The sequence below is a fragment of the Carassius carassius genome, chromosome 9 (genome assembly GCF_963082965.1).
Source record: "Carassius carassius chromosome 9, fCarCar2.1, whole genome shotgun sequence".
Taxonomy (NCBI): Eukaryota; Metazoa; Chordata; class Actinopteri; order Cypriniformes; family Cyprinidae; genus Carassius; species Carassius carassius.
Window position 1 is genome coordinate 30470115 of NC_081763.1, and position 23337 is coordinate 30493451.

General features: G+C 39.3%; 1 protein-coding gene and 1 long non-coding RNA gene across 3 annotated transcripts in view; both read right to left on the reverse strand.

Moving 5' to 3' along the window:
* The window catches only part of LOC132149578 (adenylate cyclase type 9-like), a 54899-nt gene that overhangs the window by 19972 nt on the left and 11590 nt on the right, over positions 1-23337 (reverse strand). The window lies entirely within an intron of this gene.
* Positions 9446-10419, reverse strand: LOC132149579 (uncharacterized). Its single transcript, XR_009435040.1, has 3 exons — positions 10358-10419; positions 9710-9811; positions 9446-9654 (listed from the first exon to the last, which is right to left on the reverse strand). It is a non-coding gene; the product is annotated as an uncharacterized LOC132149579 (long non-coding RNA).

The following is a 23337-nucleotide window of genomic DNA, read 5'->3' on the forward strand; positions in this document are numbered from 1 at the left end:
CAGCTACACATCTGGAAAGGCACCATCAATGCTGAAAGCTATATCCAAGTTCTAGAACAACATATGCTCTCATCCAGACGTCGTCTCTTTCAGGGATTACCTTGCATTTTCCAACACGACAATGCCAGACCAGATACTGCATCAACTACAACATCATGGCTGCGTAGAAGAAGGATCCGGGAACTGAAATGACCAGCCTGCAGTCCAGATCTTTTATCCATAGAAAACATTTGAAGAAGACCTAAGACAGTTGAGCAACTAGAAGCCTGTATTAGACAAGAATGGGACAACATTCCTATTCCTAAACTTGAGTAGCTTGTCTCCTCAGTCCCGAGACGTTTGCAGACAGTGGTAAACATGGCCTTGTCCCAACTTTTTTGAGATGTGTTGATGCCATGAAATTTAAAAATCAACTTATTTTACCCTTAAAATTATACAATTTCTCAGTTTAAACATTTGATATGTCAGCTATGTTGTATTCTTATTAGATATTGAAATTTGAAACTTCCACATCATTGCATTCAGTTTTTATTTACAATTTGCACAGTGTCCTAACATTTTTGGAATCAGGTTTGTACTAATTTCTGTATGCATGTGTATATATATACACACCGGTAGATACATACATACATACATACATACATACATACATATATATATATATATATATGTGTGTGTGTGTGTGCGTATACATATAATATGTATATTATATACATATATTTAATGATTTCATGTATTTATTATTTATATAAATGTCTTAAATTATGTGAAAATCATGCAGTTCTGGAAGGATGTAAGGAGAAATAAATGACAGAATTAAGGTAAACAATGTCTTTACTGTGGACAGTGGTTTTTAAAGTAAGAATCTCTGTCCTGCTGCAGAATGTGTTCTTCCCCTCAGCGCTCTGACTGACTGAAGGTGAGGAAGACTCACTCTGAAGACATGGAGCGAGAGCTCTGGATGAATAAGCAATGACCGTGCTTCTGAATCAGCCATGCTGTCGCTGGTCATCTTTTATCATTAAATGAGACTGTTTTATGATTCATCGTTTCAGTGCTTCTGACATTTTGCCTGAGGTTGCAGGAACAAATGAAGCAACGGCAGAGAGCGAGTAGACAGAGATCAGTGCTGCCGCAGCTCCAGATTCACTCACTTCTCATTTAGCCCGCTATTTCAGCAACATCAAATCAAAACTGACCCATTACTTTCTTAATGCATGATCTTATTATGCACATGTCGAGATTTGAAACTCAATAGATAGTTTTTTCATTAAAAATATGACTATTTATATAAAATAAAATTATTAAACCATAATCTTTTAAGTGCAGAAATCTTACCTTTTTTATGTATGACTGACAAATATGTATCACATTAAGTTGTCTGTCTAAAACCCAATTTTTCTATGCAATTCCAATGCATAAATCTTAAATTTAGGCCTAACTTGTTTTTTTCTTTTTTGAGTTGAGGTTGCACTAATCTAAGATCTTGCATAGGTCAAAGAGCACATGGGTCAAAGGCCAAGGACAATAATGGTGGATGTAACATGTATGTCAATGTATTTACTGTATACTTCACACCTGCATAGCTACAGATGGATAAAACAAAACCCTGTCCATTTATCTTTGAATATCAACATAAATGCGTCAGATTATCAAAGTAATATGGTTTGCGAATGCTGCTTCAATTTGACCTGAGCAACTGCGTTCAGTTGTCATTCCTTTAGAGATGCCAAAATGAATCGCTGGCCCAGTCAAAGGCTTCTAACACGCCAAGTCATTTATCCACCAACGGATGCTCCACACTCCTCGGACAGCTGAGTAACAGAGCGATCGATCGCATTGATTATGGGGCAAGTCTTGGCTGAGCCCCATCAATCTCTCGTCTCTGCCTTCAAAAACCTCTTCTTTCTCAGACACAGAGAGAGAGAGAGAAGTGTGTCAGAGAGTTCTGATACTCGGGCCTTTTTTAGGCTTTCCCTCAGGAGCGAAGCTTGCGCAAACTCTGTGTACGTGTGCGGAAAGTGGCTCACTGAATCAGCATTCCTACACTGCAACTTTCCAGCTCCTATAGCCACCATCTAAACAGCTGGAGAGAAAGAAAGAAAGAAAGAAAGAAAGAAAGAAAGAAAGAAAGAAAGAAAGAAAGAAAGAAAGAAAGAAAAGAACGAACGTTTGGAAAGCAGGAGAAATAAAATGTATGTTTGTGAATCGAAAATCTAAACTATTATTTTACTTCAATAGCAAGTGAAATTTATCAACGATGAGAGTTGATAAAACAGTATGTTTATTATGTTTATACAGTTTATTTTGCTCACCAAGACAAAAAGGAGTTAAAAAAAAAAAAAAAAAGATTGTTCTCTTTTCAAATCAAAAATAACATTGAGTGTCAGTGCTGGGGGTAACGCATTACAAGTAACCCGTGTTATGTAATCAGATTACTTTTTTCAAGTAACTAGTAAAGTAACACATTATTACTTATAAATTTGCAAGAAAAAACTTACTTTTTAGAATAAGTAAATGTCTTCAGCCCAGGAGACAAGAAGTAACTTTAAAGTAATGTAATGCATAAAAGCAATGCAATTAGTTGCTTGGAAGAGAGGGGCGGGGTCAGCAGAGCTCATTAACATTTAAAGAAAAATGCTACAAAACTGTGTGCTCTGAAAAGAGCTGTTTTCGACAGGGTAAATAAAGTGTTTTTTACACTACCATTGAGAAATTTGAACCAAACTACTTTTCATTAAGACCCTAAAGGATTATATCAACTTTGTGGAAAATGGGCATCCTATGACCCCTTTAAAATGACTTATTTCACCAAGACCATACGTCTCTTTATTTCTCATCATTAAACCGTGGTATATACATTCCAGTTCACTCATGATGTTCTGTGTGGGTGTACAGTATCCAGGTCTCTTCCTGCAGGCCATCATGCTGAATATCCCATCAGCTCACCCACACTACTGTCTGCGTTTCCATTCAACACCCAACAACTGCTTGGTCCCTAAGAGCACAGAAAGGTACCACATCACACCTATTCTGTCCATCACTCTTTGGTCCTATTCACAGGACATATGAAGACCCTGACCCCATCCTGTCCGGAGCGCCAAACGGGTCGATGCCATGCTGCACTCCACAATCACACAAGCATTCATTTTTTTATTCTTTTGTTTTAGTTTTGCTTAAAAGCATAACTATCAATAATTTGCACTAATAATTTTTTTGTATGATATGCAGACAAATGCATTCATTTTTCAGCTCATTACACATATTGTAATCTAATTACTTTCAAAGCAATTTACACAGCCATCAGAACAGATTCATTTGGTAATACAACACTAACGGTTTCACCACACTGCACAGATAACTAGAATAGTTATTTTATTCAAAAGGATATAAAATGTATATTATATATATATATATATATATATAAAATATATATATATATATTATTTATTTATTCATTTATAATTTATTAATATAAATTTTTCTTCATATGTTACTATAACTTTAAAAATATTAAAAGGTGTTCTTCCACCATGCTCTATAAAATATTTATTAGTTAAAATACTAATTTATTTAAAGTAAACCTGACTGAATGAATAAACGAACAAATTAATTTACTAATTTCTTCTTTTTCTTAGTATTTCTTGTTTTTAGTATAGATTATTAACATATTTAATACACAATGTAGCCTATAAAGTATTTTCAGAAATGGGAATCACATTATAAAACATTCTAAAACATGCTAATGAGTAATTCATACTTTCTTAAACTAAAAGTCACTTCCTGCTTCACATTTGCTAACATTATTCAAGATCAATTTCAATTCTAGTAAGGTACTGAATTAGAATTTTGAAGGTATTTGTAATTCAGCTGTGAATATAACACACAGTACAGTCCTGGTCTGTTTGGTCTGTTTGGGATGCAGGCTGAGCACTGGGACAGGTGGGCTCATGTGCCACGGTGGCGGTGCCAACAGTTGGATCTCAACACTTCCAGTTGGATCAGTAACCGGGGTGGAGAGGAGGGTGGGGGTGTGTTCCTGTGCACATGGCTGCTTCATTAAATCACACCTTACAAATTAATAACAGTCCTCTTCCACAGATGATTTGAGGAATCGATCATGCCTGGAGCACATACACCGCGGGACGATGCACAAACTGATCTTAGCGGTTAACTCTAAGCATGAGCAGTAACAATACTGATGCTTCCTTATGCAAGCATCTCTACCTAAGAGACAGGCATAAAAAAAATACAGCTATTAAAGCAGTGAGCCGGATGAAAAATGAGTTTGTTGATCCCTGAAGTTTGCTATAATCAGGGAGTAATATAATGGATGGATACATATTCTGCCAGCAAACCACAAAATAGCAAGATGTGAATTTAGGACAGGGACAATATTTCTCAATACAAAGTAAAATGCATGATGTACTCTGCAAAAAAAAAGAAAAAAGGAATGGATTTTTTTACTATGTAGTTTAATCTTGTTTTCCAGTACAAACATCTACACATTCTTAAATCAAAATACATTTACTTGAGAAGCAAACAGAGCATTATTTGCTCTATTACATGCTTAGTCTTGGTTTCTGAAAAATGCATCAAAATTAAGTGTTTATGCCTAAAACAAGACTAATATATATATATATATATAAAACAAGGGTATTTTCAACCAACTGACATTTAGTTCTTAATTTTTTATTTTTTTGCAATGTAGGTTATACTAAGGTGAGCATGTATGTTTAATTAATAAAAAACGTTTTTTTTTATGTGCTTCATAACCTTGGAATTAATGAGCATGAAAATAACGAGACTCAACATAAGCTTCTTAACCTGCTTTAAACTTCACCAGAATATGGATATACAGGACCCTTTTAAAGGGACAGTTTACACTAAAATGAAACATGGGTCATCATTTACTGATCCTCATGTCATTCTGAATGCAAAACAGAAGATACAAAGTTATACAGGTGAGAAAAAGATGACAGATTTGTCATTCCTGGGTGAACCGACCCTTCTAAGTTTGCATTGCTTCAAATAAAACTATATAAAACAGTTGGAAGAGAAAACCTAACCAGAAAGTCTGAAGTCACTTTAATAGCTCAAAAGGATTTAAGTTTGAAATAGTTTTACAAGTAGTTTAAATTGATAGCTGATGGGCACAGCATACATAGTGCATGTTACATGCAACTTAATCAGCATGCAAATTTGATATAAAAGTACCAAAAACTTATTTTATTTTACAAAAAAATGTTGGTTTGTAATGTAATGCTGATGTAATGTTGATGTTATGCTCAGCATTTTTATTTGAACAGAACTCAAAAAGTTTAGTTAAATCAATATTCAACTTGCAAACATGGATTTATTTAAAGATGCTGTATGTAATTTTTAAAACTGTACTAAAAGCATAAAATAACAATGTTTGCATATATACAGAAAACATGCTAAGTTCAAATACTTTTTTTCTCAGAAAATCAGTGCTACAGTCAGTTGAAATGTGAGTTCTGTGTCAGAATGTCTGTTTTTGTTTTGGTCAACTGACAATTTACCCGGGCTGCCAGGAAAACACAGCATATTGCAGCCATGCAAACGAACTGGGTCAGAGAGTGTAGAGTGTAAGGATCATCACCTTCCTTTGTCTGCGTGAGCATCAAGTCTGAGGACGAGGTGGTGGGAGATATAACTTTCCAATATTTTGAACCCCTTTCAACCACTAGCTGTCAATATTACACACTGCACCTTTACGATTTGGCAACAGATCCCCCGAATATCTTTTTGGAGTGTAAGCAGTACATCTTCAGTATGTTATTCCCCAGTGCTAAACAAACACTAACCAGCATGAACTAGTCAGGACCAGAAAGGAAATTCATGCAAAGATGGTCATTCCAGCAGAGTGGTGTGACCTTTTCAAACAAAGGTCTGTTTTTTAATAATTTATACTAGCAGATGCCTCACACATGGCATTATGTTTCTGAAGCTGCTCTCAGAGAACAGAAAGTGGGCGAGTCAGTTGAAATAAACGCTTATATTTAGTGACCGTGGCTCTCTCAGGGGGAGGCCGAGTGGATATTAGCCCATCTGCTGATGTTGCAAGAGGTTTCGTCTACTCTCTCATAAGAGCAGAGGGAGATTTTGGGCTGAAACAGCGGGGAGACGCTCCTCAGCGCTCGGTCGGGGGTCTGGGATATTCACAACCAGCATATGAAAGCTGCTCAAGCTGTGTGTGCCTTTCATTGGCAGCTAATAATGGATTTCAGCATAATCTCTCCTTTCTCTCTCTCTCAGGTCCTCTAGCAATGTCTTGTCCATAAAGGGCATGCTGGGAATGGTGTTAAAGGAACAATTCATCCAAGAATTAATGACATTTAGAATAAAAACATAGTCTCACATTACTAAATAAAGAAAAATCTGATATTAATATGAACTCAAATGATCTGCGCTGCCATACACGTTGATTTTATAGCGCTACACTCTTACTTTATCTCAACTGTTGACTCGTGTCTATTTTTATTTTTTAAGCCAAGAATTTATGGGAGAAATAAAAAACAGAGAAAGTCTCCTGAGCTGTATATTCCTCTGAACAATAAAGAAATCCTCAATCAACAGTGTTTAAATGGACTGTGAGGAGAAGCAGAAGCCTGATTTACTTTGCAGTGTCAATAAATCCTCTGCTCTTCAAACAGTCAAGTCAAGTAGCGTGTTTGCATTCAGCCCTCCCAGTATTTCCCGGTAAACACGGCATGCATTGAGGAAAACACATCCTTATTTGGACTCACACTCATGGTTTTTGAGCATGTAGGCAGATGTTGAGGGATAAACAAACTACTCGCCATTCAAACAATAAATGCACCATCATTACAAATCTGCTCTATCGTCCACTGAGCAGTTCCTCTAGGTGGTCTAACCATCAAATATAGTGATATTTGTGCAAATTAAATTACGCAGTTTCAAGTTTTCAAGATCTTTCTAAAACATGCATCATGCATCATGTATGCATCATTCATGTCTGTTGATGGATATGAATTATGCACCAAACTTTAATAGTTACGATTATTTGTTCCAATCTCTAACACCCTAGTTAGTGATGCATGGATGCTACAATAATTATTCTCAGGTTATGATCGATAACCAATATGATGAAAAAGCTATATGTTAAAATGATTTTTCAAAGCTGTAATTATTGGATTATTAAAAGCACATTATACAAGAAAATAGTATTTCTGTTTTTCTACTTCATTATTTGTGAAATTTACAAACTTATTTCTACACATTTTTCCCCACAAGGCCTCTTTCTTGGTCTAATAAGGTGATTACATGCAGGAGCTCTATGATAATGCTGATGCTCAGTTCATAAACACACACACACACACACACACTCTGTCCTTGAATGCACCGCTCTGACTATCTCTCCTGTATGGCCATGCCTGTTAAGCAGCAAGGCCTCTTGGGAGATAAGGAAAGGAAAAAATGAAATACGAGTGCAACAGCGAGTAGATATGGGATACGAGCTCTTTTTACAGATCATTGTGAGCGCAATGAAAATGGCATAATAAGCTGGCATATTCTTTAGAGCTGCCTGACAGATACAGTACAGATGCCACGGCCACCATCAACACACAATCACACTTTCATTAGGATAGCATTAGTCACTGCATTAGATATTAATAAATAAATGCATGCAAATAAGTAGAAACCTACACGAAAAACATATAAATAAATGCAAATGAACAAACAATTAAATAACAAAAAAATGCAAATAAATAAACTGTATAAATAAATAAAAAGCAAATAAATAAAAAATGCAAATACATAAAACAAATTAGCAAATGAACAGAAAGCAAATAAGTAAATAAATACATTCAAACAAACAAATTAGTAAATAAATGAAAAAAATGAATAGCGAATAATATATAATTATATAATTGTAATTTTAAAATATAAATTATTTTGCTTGTGCTGCCTTGATTCATTTTTGATTTTTCTATTATTACGTGTCTAAATTTTGTATTTATCTCAAGACATTTTTCATCCCAGACTACAGTCACTATGACGTATGAAAGTGACTATAAATGAGAAAATATATGCAAGGAAGTCAACACCCATCAGAATTCAGTATGCAAACAAGTACAAGAAAGTAGACCAATCAGAATTCAGTATGCAGTCTTCAATATGCTGACATCATCACTGACATCACATATTGAAAACCTGAACATTAAGTCAGCAGGATACTTTCAAACTTTAACCCTCTGGAGTTGATCAACGCGGATACGTGTTTTTTGGCATCTGCTCCTGAAAGTCCTGTTTGTGACTGTCTTAGTATAAATGTGCAGAAAAACCAAAAACAGACCTAAAGCCTCGTTCACACTCACAGTGAACTATCAGTTGGCAGATCACCACAGTTCTCTTTTGCTAGGCTCTGCATTTGCCAGAAAACGAGCACCTCTCGCACCAGAAATCTTCTGAAATAAATAATTCACAAAACGAAGCTTGGAGTCATATAATGTATGTCAAGCAATCAATATCAATCTAGTGCTGCCTCGCACTGTAACAAATCACCTCAGGATATCTATCAACCAATCAGAATGAAGAATTGCATAGTGTCTAAATCCATTTAGACAGGGGAAAACCATGCCGAAGCGCACAAACACTCAGAAAACAGACAGACATGCCAGAGAAAGAACTGCTATTAGTCGACAACAGGCAGGAATGCACATGAAGCATGTGTAAATTATACAGCATGTTGAAGCAAATGAGACCTCTGACTAAATACAGCAGCAAGACTGAAGACAATATGGCTGACAATGTGCACCGCGCTCGCTCGGGGAAGTATACGCCTGCGTCTATGTATTTCAGCACACAAACGGAGAGAAGAGCTCCTCTGAACTGTGGGAAATCCTTGAGAAATCCTCCTGAACGCGTGAGCTGAAGCGCTCTGGAGGAGAGCCAGAGAGGTTTAACCTCCACCAGACACAGGAGGCCACAGCCCATAATACGCTCATCCTTCAAGCTCGCTCGCTTCTAACGCTTTAACTGCAAGTTTGCATTAAACAAATTAGATTTTTCACTATCGAAATCAAATACCTATGCAAAATTTTCTAGTATGTACATTTTCTTAAAGGAGTATTAGCTGTGTTGCTGCACAATGTTATCTTAGTGTCTGAATGATTTGTTTATGCATTGTATCTTTTCAATGAATCGGTTAAACTGATTCACAAAATGATGCATTCACGATTTAGACAGTCAAACTGGACTGAATTAATTCAGATTAATTCTCGAATCAACAGCTCACTGACTCTTTAAACTAAGAAAGGTCTCTTTCTGATGTGTCTGATTCATAATTAATATTTATCGAAATGCTAAAATGCACCACAGACTCAAAGTACATACAAAAAAATAAAGACACATTTTACAGTCTCAAGTAACTGCTATAGATGTAATGTCATTTCCGTGTGCAGTTATCTCCAGGTGTTTCTCTATTGAGTCCACACATCTGTGCAGCTTCACGCTTATTTCAGAAGGGCCTCTCATGGCTCTCATCCCCTCCATAGCATCTCATTTTTCATTCGCACCGCCATCTATCATGTGACCTCCCCGCAGAGCGTGCTAATGAGGTATTAGCCGCTGAAGAGCAGGATGAGAGTGTGTTCATGCATGCTGAATCTGGGAAGGATCAATATGGGATAAGAGTGTTGATAACTGTATTTATCACATCTACGTTCCCTCAGACGCTTCAGATGAAACCAGCCTCTCCACAGCCACGGCTGACACGTTTCCCAGAGAGATCAATGCGTGGATGCTTTGTGGGTGCCACGCAGGACTGATGTGGGGAAAAGCAACCTTGTGCACAGTCGACAATGACATTTCTTACCTATTCAAGATCATTTTTTTTATAAAAAAGATATTTACGAAAACATATTCTTTTAAATGCAAAAATAACACTTCTGTACTCTACATGGCAATATATCAGACAGACAGACAGAGAGATGGATAGCATAGTCTTCCGTGTCACATGATCGTTCAGAAATCAGTCTAATATGCTGATTTACTGCTCAAGAAACATTTATCATTATCATCAATTTTGTAACATTATAAATCTCTTTACTGTCACTTGTGATCTATTCAATGCATCCTTGCTGAATTAAAGTACTAATTTCTGTTTAAAAAATCCGGAATTTTGTATGATACTGTACAGTATACATAATATTTATGACATAATGAAACAACTCTGAATGCTTGTGCAATGTTTTTAATGAAGAATCCAATCCACTAGTATCCAGCATGCACACAGCACACAAACAACATAACCTCAACAGCGCTTCACAGCAAATCCATCATCCGCTCAGATCCGAGCAACAACACTCACCTCAATACCTTCTACGGAGATGAAGGGCCAGACATCAGTGTCTTCAGCGAGGCCTGAGCTGAAGGACAGTGGGAATAAATGACAGTGAGTGGGTAACACACGTTGGCTTTCCACAGACCAGAGCCTGTAATGGCTTCGCAGTGATTTACTCCATTCATTACAGTGAGATACTGTCATCTTCTCTCAAAACATAAGAAACCGGCACACAGTCGGGACGCACCTGTCACCATCAGGACTGAGGGATAATGAATCCAATAGAGCTCCTTAAACAGAATGGAGCTCTAGACTTCATCTATGAGACGTGAACAACAGACATGTACAGAGTTTTTTTCCAGCACTGATTCAAATTATTTAGTGATAAATAAAATAGAAATATACTCTATCAGTTTAAAAGTTCACGGTTAGTAACTATTTACTGTATAAATTACTAATTAAATTACAGTAAATTAAAAGAAATTAATTAAAAAGTGAGAGTAAACAACTCTCTCTTTATATGTATATATATAAAATGTTACAAAAGTTTTCAGTTTCAAATAAATATAGATTTCTTAACAGTTTTTTTTATAATAATACAAAATGTAAGAAACAGACAAATGTAGAAAGTAATTTTGAAAGTATCAATCAAATCAACCTTTTCAAAATTAATTGTTATAATAAATGATCATAAAGCCACAAATCAGCATATTAGATTGATTTCTGAAGGATCATGTGACACTTAAGAATGGAGTAATGATGCTGAAAATTCAGCGCTGCATCGCAGAAATAAATTACATTTTAAAATATATTAAAATAGAAAAAAGCTTTTTTTCCTGTACTTTTGATCAAATAAATGCAGCCTTGGATGAGAATAAAAAAAATAATCTAAGTGTACAATAAAATTAATTAAATGAACTAATTCATATTATTTTTATTCATAACACAAGGTGAAAATGATTAATAAAGTAATAATTTTTTTAGATTTGTATTTATTTCTAAATAACATTTATCGTCATTTAATTGTAAATATTGAAAATTATTTTTTTTTGTTATAAATATATTTTATATAAAATGGTTATATATTTATGTATAAATATAAATATATATATATATATATATATATATATATATATATATATATATATATATATTTCTTAATTAGTTTTACCTTTGATAAATGCAATTTCTTGTGCTTAAGAATTTCTTTTTTGGCAGATTTTCTTTCCTTGTTTTTTACCTGCCAAGCAAAACAAATATGGTCTGATTGCACAGAATGTATGTTTTCCACTTTATTTGTCTTAATGTCTGTAGCACCAGCATCACAGGACATAATACACACTGACATTTAACATGTCCTAGCTAGGCATGCACAAATCATAAAATGGGTCTGACCCGTAGGGATGTGACAGCTGCCACACACACCTGAGCCCAGCAGACAGTGGACTGGAGTCAAAAACAGCCCGTCTGACCTCTGATCTGCAGTGAAAGACAATCCAAGTTGTTTATATGGCAGCAAGCGCTAGTATCTGCTAGGCTCCAGGTGGCTCTGATCGCATCCGATCGCCTGCAGGTGACGACTTATCATCTAAGACTAAAGCTTTTCAAAACACTGCACTTGAGACGTCATCGCACCTGCTCACTATCTCTCCTCGATCCTTCAAGTGCACAGGCGCTGAAGACTCGTCTGATTAGGGTACTGAACTGGAGAACAGGTTGGCTGGCTAATATTACATCTCTCTGGAGTGTAAATATGGGGTACCAGACATGTCTGTCGTAAGCGATAAAGAAAGAGTTGTGCTGACTCAAGATTTCATACATTTTTTGGTGGACTTTTATGCTGAGCTGTGGAAACGACACGCTCTCGGCTCATTCCACATAAAATCTCACCTAGCAGAGCAAATCTCCACGGTCATTAAACTTACAATGATGGCTAATTATGAACAAAGCTACACTGTTGGCTAAAGAACATAATTAAGTTTTGGATTCGTGCTCATTTGTTTTAGCAGCTACTGATGAAAGATAACGATGAGGAGGGAATTAGGTCTCAACTCCATCTCTCACACATGAGCACCACATTTAATTGCTATACATACTGTAAGTTGTGCCATACTGTAATGTCTAAAGCATATAAACTGAATAAACTAGTCTTTATCAACTCACCTTTTTACATAATGTGAGTTTTAATTGAGTAACTTTCAGTCCGATTTAATGAACCGCTTCAATTAGTTCACCAAAAAGAACCAGTTCAAAAGAATGATTCGTTCGTGAACCCAATATCTCTCTGGACCGTTGGCCTGAAGCTCTGGATTACGGCTGATAATGTTATACACAATGTTCAGTTTCTTGCACAGACTGACTTTTTTGCTTCATAAGACCTCAGTATATATCGTCAGGAGCCAGGGATATTAATTTGGATTGCCTGAGGGTGAGTAAATAATCAGATGATTTTCTATTTTGGGTTGAAAAATCTCTTTAATGCTCATAATATATAACCAAGTCCTAACCTGGCCTGGTTTGAACCCTGGTTAGACCGAATCATGAAGTGCAGCTCTCCTGTACAATCATGGTGCCCTTGAGCAAGACACTCAATCACAGGTCACTCAAGGGGAAAAAACATCCACTAAGTGACAGATAACATCTTGTTCTTGGCTGCAGAACACTGGCTTTGCTAAGAGGAAAAAGTCTACGTCAGAATGAGAAACAACACTGCCACTTTTAATTTTTCATATTCTATTAATGGCTTTATGAGAACATACTTGGAGTCAGTAGGTCAGGACAGTGAGGATGGTCTGCGTTGTCGTGGCAGATCTCCTGTCACCTTCAGACGCTGTACAATCACACATCAAAGAGCAGCCTCTCCCTCGGCATGCTGGGAATCAGTGTCACAGCAGGATGGATTTACTCTTAGCTGTCTCATTAGCTGTCATCACAGCTGCCGAAAGAACTTAAGTTGCCCTGTCTTAACAGTCGACTCTCTCCTTGACTCCAAACTGCCCTCATCAAGAATACCTGGGGAAATCTGGCTGATCATTCTGTCAAATGGAGAAATATGCTTTATAGCAACAGATTGTGCAGCTAGCAACAGCTGCTAAATGAAATTTTATTAATAAGATTCGGGAGGAGCGCGTCAGATACTTAGCCTAATCAACACAGGTGGACCATAATCAAGTAATCAATCCCATAGTATAAATATCGCTGACTTCCCTCTATCCATTGACGGTTTATCAGCATGCTGGTTCGCTTCGTCTGTCACCTTACCACAGACCCAATTTTCGTACCAACGAAGAGAGCTACACAGGGGATTTATAAGACCTGCTGCTTTAGCCGGACCCGAGATCATTTCTACCCAGCCAAACACGGCCGTTGAGCAGCATTAAGCGTCATCGCGACAGCTGCTCTCCTCGCCAAGCCACACGTCGCGGCCAATAGACTGTACAAGCTCCGAGCTCGCCTAGCTCGACACAACGATCGTGCCGCCCGAGACCGAGCTCTCCCCGAGCGCTGGATTGCAGCAGAAAGAAGCCAACCAGCCTGGTCCGAGCACCAGTTCTCACCGCGGCTCAGCCTTTCACCCCGGCGTTCCGGCCGGGTGGCAGTTTGAGGCCGCTTCCTCTAGTGGCGCAGACCGCGCGACGTTAACCAATACATTTTCAGGCGAAGACGCTAAAAACAGGTTCTTCTTTTTCTTCATTGGATTTTTTCGGCAGTTGGCATCCAAAGTGTTGCATCTAAAAGCAGGTTCGTGGCTAAAGTTTGTTAAACGACGTCATAACGCAGTTCCGTCTTCTTCTGCTAGTGTTTTGGCAAACCAGCGTAAAGGTGCATTACCGCCACCTGCCGATCTGGAGTGTGGATTGCGCATAGATTTGGACTACAGATACAAACGTTCCATCGGATGATGATGCCACTTTTAACCACGAAGCAAAGGCATTACATTCGCCTTACCGCGCATGTTTAAACCTCACGGAAATGATACAGACATAAGTTCCATGAAAAAAAAAAAAAAAAGCTCGTAAGTCTCTGGATAAAAGCGTCTATGCTAAATGCTTAATTTAATTTTAATTTCCATGCAAGTTTTCTGGTAGGACCAAATCATTTAGGTACCTATTTCACCATTCACCGGCGTGATCACTCAAAATTCATCTAAAACGCATCTGCCCTAGTGTTTCGACCGAGCGCCAACCTCCCGCTCTCTCTCGTGAGGCCAATAAGGAAGTGACTAAAACCGCAATTCATCGACTGGCCACTTGAGGCTGGCTGCAAAAGGGAGTCAGTCACATAGACTCCCCATGTTAAAATGCCCAACTTTACAGCAGGAAAAAAACATGTTTACAGCCTGGTTCAAAAAAAGATTTTGGTCTAAATAGCTAATTTTGCCCTTCATGACAACTGTGAGGGGGGTGAATTTTTTTTTATAACTCATCCGTTTAAATTATATTAAGACTTAGAGTTCTGCATAATTAAGGGCGTAGCCACTTGAGTGACAGGTGAATTGCCACTGCTGACACTGCCGTCGTGCTAGGTGGGTGTGGCTACAGCAACTAGCTCCCGCCTTTTTGCCCATTTTTGATTGTCCGGCAGAGTCGCGCGGCGACGCGCTGCCAAGATGGCGACGGCCCGCTCTACACACTTTAGGCTTCAAAAACACACTTCAGTAGTCTACGGGTGACGTCACGGACACTACGTCCATGTTTTTATACAGTCTATGGTTTCGACGCAGGATAGCAAGTGAGAGTAAAATAACTGTCGCCTTTTAAAGTCCACACGAAATCAAAATTGACTATATTTACTTTGTTCGCCTAAATTGATCGTTTTGTGCTGAACAATTCATCCATGCGAGCCAATCCACACCACAAAAAAAAAAAAAAAAAAAAATTTGGCTTCATAATCTTTAATCAAAATCTGAAAATGCCCCTCCCCTCTGCATTAGAGGACCTTCACTGATGACGTAGGCTTGAGGAATTTGGTGTCTGCTTAATCCGTAACCATGCCCCTCCAACTGACACTGACAGTAGACAGGCTGTCAGTGTGTTTGCGAGCATTGACAGCGCGTGAAAGGAGAGATGGCGAGGAGGTGTATTTTTGTAAACAATCCTCCTCGTGTTCCTGTTCTTCATCTTCCTCCTGCTGAAAACTAAATTGCGGTGATTCAGGTTGGCAAGTAATCCTCAACAACCGATCGTAAACTTGCGTTTAGAGCTGGCTCAATTTTTTGAATTAAACACCTGCTTATCTAGATCCAATCAGATGCTAGTTGGAAAATAAGCCACGCCCACTATTTTCCTCATGTATTATTCCGTTTCTCTCGGGAATACGTCACAACACTGGAGAAAAGTCGTTTGCAACTTCCGTTTCACGGGGACTTTAAGGACCGTAATACGAAAAAACTGGCAAGTAAATATCTTTAGAAACCACTTGGAAGCGAATAGCACATAACTGCTATTAACCCATTTGCTTGCAAGCATCGCCAACGGCCCCAGTTTATTATCGTTTCACTTTCACAGCACGTTAAACATCACTCTCTTACTTGATCTGGATAAACCCTGCATCAATTGAAAGTCTAAAGACTTTGGCTTTGATATTTGACCAATATTTCGATAAAACATCATTTCAGTGACAGTAATTTAGTAATTATGTCAGGAAAACGATTACTATTCCAGAATGGTAAACGCCGAAGTGTTAACTCATGGACAAATGTTGATCATGGATCTAGTCAGAAAGAATCATGAGCAGAAACATCTTTATCTTGGGTACGTAATTTCTGTCTCCATGCCAAAAATGGGGGGTGACTGGTAAGGGGTTAACGTTACTGCTGTAATCATATATTTCGGTACAACGTCTTACAATACTAAACGTGCTTCATAGTTTCCAAAAGCCTCTGTTTCCACAGTCCATACTACAACGTGAAAACAGCATTCCAAACGTATCCACTCGGGAGACCGTCTAAAGAGCCTGGAGGCCAAATGAGAGGAAAGATGCTTTTGGAAAAGGCTTGAGGAATTGTCAAATCAGGCAACCAATTGCTGAGCCGGTGACACAGTAGGCTACCCATTCATTTTTAGCTTGCCCCATCAAATGTCACTAACCCTTTTTTTTTCTCTTCCCACAGCCAACATCTACAGCAGCCGAAGCAAGTAGCCTTGCACGTACCTCCTCACTGCCGCAGCAGTGTCTGCTCCCGGAGGAGCCTTTCCCGTATCTCCCCACTGCCACAGCAGTGTCTGCTCCCGCAGGAGCCTTTCCTATACCTCCTCACTGCCGCAGCAGTGTCTGCTCCCGCAGGAGCCTTTCCTGTACCTCCTTACTACCGCAGCAGTGTCTGCTCCCGCAGGAGCCTTTCCTATACCTCCTCACTGCCGCAGCAGTGTCTGCTCCCGCAGGAGCCTTTCCTATACCTCCTCACTGCCGCAGCAGTGTCTGCTCCCGCAGGAGCCTTTCCTGTACCTCCTTACTACCGCAGCAGTGTCTGCTCCCGCAGGAGCCTTTCCTATACCTCCTCGCTGCCGCAGCAGTGTCTGCTCCTGCATGGAGCCTTTCCCGTATCTCCCCGCTGCCGCAGCAGCGTCTGTTCACACGCAAAAAAACAAAAAAAAAAAAACACATCACCTCCGCTTATAGGTATGCCATGCATCCTAGGTTGCGGTTATAGCATCATGTATCGACAATAGCCAAGACGATATTAGGCCCATATCCACCTAATAACATTCAATCTCCAATCCACATTTTTTTTTTATTATAATTTTTAGGCGGCCTACCATAATTCGGCTATCAAACCGCTCCGTTATCCCATCTCAGCACTGCACTTCACGCTCGCCCGTGCTCTCAAAGGATGATGTGAGCCTGTAGGTGGCAAAGAAGTCTCCATCCACAAATAGACATGCATCGTTAGCAGATATAAGGTATTCCATCGTACTTTAACAGGTAAATCCGATACGTGCCATATTTTAAAGGAGCTCCCCGGTTCTCTTACCGGTTTTTGAATACCTTATATTTAAGGCATTTGTTTACGTCCATATTAGGGTTAAATCGTTGGACTTTAAATGGAATCTACTATCGTAAAAAAAAAAAATTAAAATAAAAATTAAAAATAAATTAATAAATTAATAAATAAATAAATTAACAGGACAAGCGAGATGACAGTAGTGCCAACTACATGAACTAGCAGTTTTAAATATAGTATTTAATATTTAATGCCAGTTTATCAGCACGTCCGAAAAATATATATTTTTTCGATTATTGGTGATTCCATAGGCTCTTTCGTGCACCTGCATGGTTAAAATGGCAAATAGTAAGCTCAGACAAGTATAAGAATCTTTCTCTTACTCCACCCATGCACGATTACATCGTCGATATGTACCATCGATCTCATGTGCTGACAATATGACAATTCAACAACGACCACATCGCCGATACATGGCACATATTTGGGGTACACTGGCACCGGAAATCCAATTTATTTTTGCACGCTTAATTTCGAATACAACGACTGCACCAAAATTTTTCGGACTCATTATCGGAAGCAGCTTATTGGATTCGCTAAACAATTATTCAAGTAAGCCTCACAGCGTCTACCCTCGTAGACAACCAAATCCTCCTTAGTATCGAACTCCCTGTCAGGCGCTGCAAGAGTGCTCCCGGTTTTGCCAACTTTAGCCTTCTCCGTTCAACTATCAGCAAAGCTTACTCGTATGACATCGTGAGTATTAAACTCCTGTCAGATGCTTTCCCGCTTAAGCAATCTGGGACTTTCCATCCGACCACCAGCGACGATAACCAGATAACCTTACCTTTTTCTATCCTATGGCCGGCAAGGCTTCTTTCTTCGATGCCAGGAGCTCGAGCTCCCATCGGATGCTGACGAGAGCCTCCCGGCCAGACAACCTCACCTTTTCCATTCTGCGGCCAGAAAGGCTTACCCGTTCGTTGCCAGGAGCTCACACTCCCTTCGGACGTAGGTGAAAGCCCCCGGCTACCCTTTTGCCATTCTGTCTTACGTACGGAGAGGTTTACCTATCCAATGCATGGAGTCAAGGCTCCCACTGGTAGGGTTGGGCATCGAAAACCGGTTCCAACTTGGAACCGTTTTTTAAAAAAACGATACCATTGGAATCGTTCAGAGAAAAAAAAGTCGATTCCGATCATCGGTTCCAAACGCACAGGTTTTTGGCGCATAGTGGCCACCAAATCTCCGGATTCGGAAGTGCTGTCCCGCGCGCGCTTTATCTTTTGCAGACATCAGACATGGAGCACGGTAAGCGGCGCTCAAAAGTGTGGCTTTATTTTACTTTAAAAAAACCTGGATCAGCACAGTGCAACACTTGCAGCAGACTTATTTCTTGCACGAGAGGATGCACTACTAATATGACGAAACACCTACGCCTGCATGGTATACAAACTGAGTGTAGCGTGTTTGACGTGCTGCGTAGGGCCACTGTCCCGTCCTCCTCGGGCAACACTTCACAATCGTCACAATCAGGTAAGGGATTGTAGTGTACACTAAATTGCTAATTGTGAACAACAACGTTGCTGAAATTATTTTTTCCCCTCGTAGGTGAATGTAGCATTAAGCAAATTGCCCACACTAGTAGCAGCAGTCCTGATATCATTGCTGCTAATGCTGAACCGATGCAGACTCCGTTCACATTAGCAGCAAAGCAGGGAAAAATGCCATCTGAGAAAATTGAAGAGTGCCACAGAAAAGTAACTGCATATGTGGTGAAAAGACTGCACCCCTTCTCAGATGTGGAATCCCCTACGTTCAGGTAAGTTAAGTTAACTGTTTATGTTAATCAATGATTTAAGATTTAACTTGACTGAGTTAACATTCACAACATTTATTAAACATTAATGTATTAACTAACATGAACTAACAATGAGTAATACATTTGTTACAGTATTTATTAATCTTTGTTAATGTTAGTTATTAGAAATAAAGCTGTTCATTGTTTGTTCATGTTAGTTCACAGTGCATTAATTCATGTTAACCAGATTTTAAGAAAGTATTAGTAAATGGTGAAATTAACATTACAAAGATGAATAAATGCTGTATATATATCATATTGTTATGTGTTGTGTTCACAGGGATATGATCCATTCTATCAACCCCAAGTACACTCCCCCTACCAGAGACTATTTGGCAAACCAGTTAATCCCAGCTTGGTACAAGGTGGAAAAATCTAATGTAATCTCTGAGCTTGCTGATGTCCACTCTGTTGCCCTCACTTGTGACGCTTGGACTAGCATTGCTCAAGACCACTACCTAACTGTAACAGCACACTATTTAGTGGAGGGCAAAATGAAGCAAAAAGTGCTGCAAACAAAAGCTGTCTACACAGCCCAGACTGGACATGCTGTGGCAGAGGAGATCGGTGACGTCCTCAAAGAATATGGCATCTTTGACAAAGTAGTAGCTGCTACTGTGGATAATGCAGCAAATATGGACATAGCCATAAAAAGACTAGAGTTTGTGAAACTGGGCTGCTTTGCTCATACACTCAATCTTGCAGCACAGAGTCTCTACTCCCTGAGTGCAGTGACTCAGTGGACTGCAAAGATACGAGCCATCATCGTGTGGATGAAGAGGTCCTCAATGGCAAAGGTTGTTCTGAGAGAGAAGCAAGATCTTCTAGGTAAGAATCACTGAATGTTTCATTTGACCACTATGGACACTATATAATTAAAATGCCTTTTTTAATAGCATAAATTTTGCATGCATTTATTTTTTTTAAATAGTACAATGTCTAAATGTACAAAAAAAAACACACATAAAACAATCATGTTGTATGATGTTATATTATATATAATATCATTTGTTTATCTGTATTTGTGATTTTTATTGTTTGTGTCAGAGCTGCCACAACACTCACTCACACTGGATGTGAGAACTCGATGGAACTCTCTCTCTACCTTATGATGGAGAGATTCCTAGAGCAATACCCTGCAATTCAAGCAGCCAGCTTGGACCAACGGCTGAGAAAGAATATGGAGAGGGACAGGTAGAGCTAGATAGGAGAGAGGAAAATCTGGGTATCCTATTCCTACTGAACATATATATACAGTACAGCACTAATACACTAGATGAACAAAACACTAAGCAGCTTAAGATTCAGTCAACTTCAAGGGAGAGTCCAATGCTAGATAATTAAAAATGATCTAACAAGCAAGAAAAGCTTTCATTTTATATTATAAAATGTATCCTAATTGTCACACACAGACTTTCCAGGCTGTGTGATGAAGACTTCAGGAAGGCAGAGGACTTCATCAACTTGATGAGAGTTCTTTACACTTCCACACTTTGTGTATCAACTGAGAAGAACCCTACATGTGGACAGATCCTGCCAATTATTAAAAAGCTTGAGATGCACTTTACTGTGGTTGAGGAGGACACAGTATTTGTATCTAATCTCATGAAGCAAGTTTGGGCAAACTTGTCCAAGCGATATCAGGTAACTTTCATTCAAGAACTATACATTAAATAATTATATTCCTGTGACTTAATTGTATATTTAAATACAAAAAATATATATTTTTCAGAGTGAGGACATCAGGAACTTTCTTGAAGTGGCAACAGCATTAGACCCACGCTTCAAAAGAAAAATTGATGGTGATGATGACGACGCTGTCTGGGACCGAATCAAGAGAGACATGATGACAGAATCTGAGCACGAGCAGGTTATATAATGACATTGAAGCTCAATCATTTAATGTCTCCAATTTAGTTATTAAAATGTTTGTTCTATAAATGCCAATTATGTTATTTGCAGTCAACAGAGGTCGATTGTGGGGAAAGCAGTGATGAGAAAAGGCATGAGAGTGATGAAGAGGAAGATGAGAATGTAAGCACAGAAATGCTGAAATTATATTTAGGATCTTAGCCTCTGTCTGCCTTTAGTAGATGTTTTTCTTTTAGCGAATAAGCCTATTCTTTGTTTTTGCAGCAACAACCTCCAAGCAAACATCCAAGAAAGTCTCCATTGGAGGAGCTTTTTGCCGATGAGGATGCAGAAAATATGTCATCAAAGCGGAGGACCATGTCTATCCAGGACCAAGCAGAGAAGGAGATGCAGATGTATAAGGAGACACCACCAACCTTTATGTCGGATGACCCTGCTGCCTGGTGGTGGAACCAGCGCATGACTTATCCTTTAATGGCAAAAATAGCTTTTTCGTATTTGTGTGTTCAGGCCTCCTCAACACCTAGTGAATGGGTGTTTTCAACTGCTGGTGACACAATCTGTGCTGAACGTTCACGGATACTGCCTGAGAAGGCAGACATGCTGATATTTCTTAACAAGAATTGTTTTTAATGTATTATTGAGCTATTTTATGCATGTTCAGAGTGTCCAGACCAGCGTGCAAGTTCTGCATATACAAACCTTTTTTTCTTTATAAATCATATATTAATATTTTCTGGTGAAGAGGCATTCCATAATTTTCTCCCACATGGGCTGCAGAATATTGAATATAAATAAAAAAATTCTCTGTGAATTGAGCCTGTGACATGTTTGACTATACCCCTCAAAGAATCGGAATCGAGAATCGAAAAGAACCGGAATCGAAAGTAAGAATCGGAATCGGAATCAGAATCGTTCAAATCAAAACGATGCCCAACCCTACCCACTTGATGTAGGTGAGAGCTTCCCGGCTAGACAATCTTACCTTTTCCGTCCTTTGGCCAGCGAGGCTTAACCGTTCGATTCCGGGAGCTAAGCTCCTGTCGGCCGAAGGTAAGAGCCTCCCGGCTGGACAACCTTTTCCGTCCTTCAGCCAGAGAGGTTTACCCGTTTGATTCCTGGAGCTAAGCTCCTATCAGACGTCGGTCAGAGCCTCCCGGCTAGACAACCTTACCTTTTCCATCCTTGGCCAGCGAGGCTCACCCGTTCGGTGCGAGTGCTCCCATCGGACGCTGGCGAGAGCCTCCTGGCCAGCCAACCATGACCCTTCCATGTGGTTTAGGTTACAAAACCTACAAGCAAGCCGTTCGATGCCGCAGGTACCAAACACACAAATAAACCCTCCCTCCTTCTTACGGTCGTCAAGGCTTACCCGTCTCTTGCCGTGAGTAGCAAACTCCCATAAGACGCAGACGACAGCCTAATGACCACACAAACGTACCTTTTCCATCCTACGGCCTGCGAGGCTCACCCAGTTGTTTTGGAGAACAGGAAGTCCCCGTTGGATGCTGGCAAGAGCCTCCTGGCCACCTATCTTTACCTTTTCTGTCCCACATCCGGAGAGGCTTACCCGTTCGATGCAAGTGCTCCTTTCGGACGCCGGCGAGAGCCTCCTGGACAGACTTGCTTTACGTTTCCACTCTACGGTCGGCGAGGCTTACCCGTCCGATGCGTGTGCTCCCTTTGGACGTCGGTAACAGTCTCTCGGCCACGCAACTTACCTTTCCATTTGACGGTAGGCGAGGCTTAACCGTCCGATGCTACGAGTCTCGTCCTCTCGCCAAATCCTGCAAAAAAAAAAAAAAAAAAACCCCAACAACTCTCAGCTACCCTCACATCTTTTAACCCCACCTGGCGAGGCTTAACCGTTCGATGTTCTAAGTTTAATGCCCCATCGGATGCTGCGAGAGTCCTCCCAGTCGGGTTTTCCTTTCGGCCTATATATTCAAATAGAAAACATTTTAAAACCATAAAAAAATAAAATAACTAATAACAATAAACAAAGAAATAATATTTCATAATTTTACTGTGTTACTGTTTGTTTTTGGTCAAATAAATGCAGCCTTGAGACGTCTTTCGAAAACATGAAACAAATCATACAACCCAGTAGTGCAATTTAATTTGTAATGTAAAAAAACATATTAAGATGCAATATAGAACCATTTCTAAGACTTCTGGTTCCTATTATATAACACATCTTAATAAATATGTGTTTCAAAGATTTTGAAATTGACTTTATGGGATGATAAACCGTTAAGTGTACTGAAAATCTGAAAACTGCTAAGAGTCCTGCCAGTCGGGTTTTCCTTTCCACTCTCCCCGTCCGGCGAG